At 59.0% G+C, this 3908-nt stretch overlaps 1 non-coding gene across 1 annotated transcript; it reads left to right on the top strand.

The window, feature by feature from the left end:
- Nucleotides 1-3093: 3093 nt before the first annotated feature.
- On the top strand, nt 3094-3165 carry trnad-guc (transfer RNA aspartic acid (anticodon GUC)). The gene has a single exon. It is a non-coding gene; the product is annotated as a tRNA-Asp (tRNA).
- The last annotated feature ends 743 nt before the right edge of the window (nt 3166-3908 follow it).

Below are 3908 nucleotides of genomic sequence, written 5' to 3'. Positions count from 1 at the left end.
GGGGGGGGGGGGAGAGGCTGGGGGAGGGGGGGGGGGAGAGGCTGGGGGAGGGGGGGGGGAGAGGCTGGGGGAGGGGGGGGGGAGAGGCTGGGGGAGGGGGGGGGGAGAGGCTGGGGGAGGGGGGGGAGGAGAGGCTGGGGGAGGGGGGGGGAGGAGAGGCTGGGGGAGGGGGGGGGAGGAGAGGCTGGGGGAGGGGGGGAGGAGAGGCTGGGGGAGGGGGGGACGAGAGGCTGGGGGAGGGGGGGGGACGAGAGGCTGGGGGAGGGGGGGGGACGAGAGGCTGGGGGAGGGGGGGGGAGGAGAGGCTGGGGGAGGGGGGGGAGGAGAGGCTGGGGGAGGGGGGGGGAGGAGAGGCTGGGGGAGGGGGGGGAGGAAAGGCTGGGGGAGGGGGGGGAGGAGAGGCTGGGGGAGGAGAGGCTGGGGGAGGGGGGGGGAGGAGAGGCTGGGGATGGTGGGGGAGAGAGAGGCTGGGGATGGGGGGTGAAGAGAGGCTGGGGATGGGGGGTGAAGAGAGGCTGGGGATGGGGGGTGAAGAGAGGCTGGGGATGGGGGGTGAAGAGAGGCTGGGGATGGGGGGTGAAGAGAGGCTGGGGATGGGGGGTGAAGAGAGGCTGGGGATGGGGGGTGAAGAGAGGCTGGGGATGGGGGGTGAAGAGAGGCTGGGGATGGGGGGTGAAGAGAGGCTGGGGATGGGGGGTGAAGAGAGGCTGGGGATGGGGGGTGAAGAGAGGCTGGGGATGGGGGGTGAAGAGAGGCTGGGGATGGGGGGTGAAGAGAGGCTGGGGATGGGGGGTGAAGAGAGGCTGGGGATGGGGGGTGAAGAGAGGCTGGGGATGGGGGGTGAAGAGAGGCTGGGGATGGGGGGTGAAGAGAGGCTGGGGATGGGGGGTGAAGAGAGGCTGGGGATGGGGGGTGAAGAGAGGCTGGGGATGGGGGGTGAAGAGAGGCTGGGGATGGGGGGTGAAGAGAGGCTGGGGATGGGGGGTGAAGAGAGGCTGGGGATGGGGGGTGAAGAGAGGCTGGGGATGGGGGGTGAAGAGAGGCTGGGATGGGGGGTGAAGAGAGGCTGGGGATGGGGGGTGAAGAGAGGCTGGGGATGGGGGGTGAAGAGAGGCTGGGGATGGGGGGTGAAGAGAGGCTGGGGATGGGGGGTGAAGAGAGGCTGGGGATGGGGGGTGAAGAGAGGCTGGGGATGGGGGGTGAAGAGAGGCTGGGGATGGGGGGTGAAGAGAGGCTGGGGATGGGGGGTGAAGAGAGGCTGGGGATGGGGGGTGAAGAGAGGCTGGGGATGGGGGGTGAAGAGAGGCTGGGGATGGGGGGTGAAGAGAGGCTGGGGATGGGGGGTGAAGAGAGGCTGGGGATGGGGGGTGAAGAGAGGCTGGGGATGGGGGGTGAAGAGAGGCTGGGGATGGGGGGTGAAGAGAGGCTGGGGATGGGGGGTGAAGAGAGGCTGGGGATGGGGGGTGAAGAGAGGCTGGGGATGGGGGGTGAAGAGAGGCTGGGGATGGGGGGTGAAGAGAGGCTGGGGATGGGGGGTGAAGAGAGGCTGGGGATGGGGGGTGAAGAGAGGCTGGGGATGGGGGGGAGAAAGAGAGAGGCTGGGGGGGGGGAGAAAGAGAGAGGCTGGGGGGGGGGAGAAAGAGAGAGGCTGGGGGGGGGGGGAAACAGGCGGGGGGGAGGGAAAGAGAGAGGCGGGGGGGAAGAGAGAGAGAGAGAGAGGTTGGGCGGCGGGGTGTGAAAGAGAGAGGCTGGTGGAGCGGGGGCCGGGGGAAAAGAGAGGCTGGTGGAGCAGGGGCCGGAGGGGGGGGGGGGGCATGGGGGAGAGAGGCTGGAGGTGGGAGAGAGTGAGAGGCTGGGACGGGGTCGGGGAGGGGGGCACGAAAAGAGAGGCTAAGCATGGGAGAGGGGCTGGGTGACATTACAGGACCTGTCAACGTGAATTTAGCTGCCGTTTTAATACAGCCGATGTTCGGTAAATTAATACCATACGAGGCTTTTCATTTTCATTGGCCCAACTGTGTGGCCCGCGGGAGGTGCATTTGAATCCAAACTGGCCCGCTTTCCGATTGAGTTTGACACCCCTGCATCTTCACTGTCACATCACACACACCCAGGGCAGTTGCAGCATGGGTTAGATAAATAAAGCTCCCTCTACACTGTCCCATCAAACACTCCCAAGGCAGGTGCAGCTTGGGTTTAATGCAGAGTAAAGCTCCCTCTACACTATCCCATCAGACACAACTAGGGCAGGTAGAGTACAGGTTAGATTCAGAGAAAAGCTTCACCTACACCGACCCATCAAAGCTCACAGGGCAGGTACAGCATGGGTTAGATACAGAGGAAAGCTCCCTCTACACTGTCATAAGAACATAAGACATAAGAACATAATAATTAGGAACAGGAGTAGGCCATCTAGCCCCTCGAGCCTGATCTGCCATTCAATAAGATCATGACTGATCTGGCCGTGGACTCAGCTCCACTTACCCGCCCGCTCCCCGTAACCCTTAATTCCCTTTTTGGTTAAAAATCTATCTATCTGTGACTTGAATACATTCAATGAGCTAGCCTCAACTGCTTCCTTGGGCAGAGAATTCCACAGATTCACAACCCTCTGGGAGAAGAAATTCCTTCTCAACTCGGTTTTAAATTGGCTCCCCCGTATTTTGAGGCTGTGCCCCCTAGTTCTAGTCTCCCCGACCAGTGGAAACAACCTCTCTGCCTCTATCTTGTCTATCCCATTTTAAATGTTTCTATAAGATCACCCCTAATCCTTCTGAACTCCAACGAGTAAAGACCCATTCCACTCAATCTATCATCATAAGGTAACCCCCTCATCTCCGGAATCAGCCTAGTGAATCGTCTCTGTAACCCCTCCAAAGCTAGTATATCCTTCCTTAAGTAAGGTGACCAAAACTGCACACAGTACTCCAGGTGCGGCCTCACCAATACCCTGTACAGTTGCAGCAGGACCTCCCTGCTTTTGTACTCCATCCCTCTCGCAATGAAGGCCAACATTCCATTCGCCTTCCTGATTACTTGCTGCACCTGCAAACTAACTTTTTGGGATCAGTGCCTACGGCCACACTAGTCAGTTCCTCGTTAGTATAGTGGTAAGTATCCCCGCCTGTCACGCGGGAGACCGGGGTTCAATTCCCCGACGGGGAGGCAGTTGTTTCAAAATGCAGATTATAGCAGCTTCCCTGGTGGTAGAGTGGTTAGGATTTGCCGCTTTCACCACTGCGGCCCGGGTTCGATTCCCGGTCAGTGAACATTGTATTTAATGTTTTATGTTTTATAGGTAGACTCTAAAAGAGTTTCATGCACAAGGACCCCCAGGTCCCTCTGCACCGCAGCATGTTGTAATTTCTCCCCATTCAAATAATATTCCCTTTTACTGTTTTTTTTCCCCAAGGTGAATGACCTCACACTTTCCGACATTGTCCCAGCAAACACTCCCAGGGCAGGTACAGCATGGGTTAGATGCAGAGTAAATCTCCCTTATTACAACAGTGACTACAATCCAAAAGTACTTCATTGGCTGTAAAACGCTTTGAGAGGTCCAGTGGTTGTGAAATGCATCAAATAAATCCAAGTCTTTCTCCCTCTACACTGTCCCATCAGACACTGCCAGCCCATAATGAGCTGGGGTCAGTGAGGTTGGTTGCTTGGCACTGCAGTGATGTCATAAAGCAGAGCCATTCAGCCCAGCGAGTCCTCTCCTTGTCCCTTTAAAGGTGGAGAGCTGGGACATCCTGTCTCAACACACATCCCCCTGTTCATACTGAGAATCCCCGGGGAAGGGCCAGGGCCCAGAGTGTGGAACACAACCAAGGGGGAAAGAGGAGGAGAGACGGTGCAGTGTGGGAGATGAGAGAGGAGTCTGCTCATTCCCAGGGGCAGATCAGACA

Source organism: Pristiophorus japonicus, unplaced genomic scaffold (genome assembly GCF_044704955.1).
Source record: "Pristiophorus japonicus isolate sPriJap1 unplaced genomic scaffold, sPriJap1.hap1 HAP1_SCAFFOLD_918, whole genome shotgun sequence".
Classification (NCBI taxonomy): domain Eukaryota; kingdom Metazoa; phylum Chordata; class Chondrichthyes; family Pristiophoridae; genus Pristiophorus; species Pristiophorus japonicus.
The sequence above is the reverse complement of the archived record's forward strand: the minus strand, read 5'-3'. Positions and strand labels throughout refer to the sequence as shown.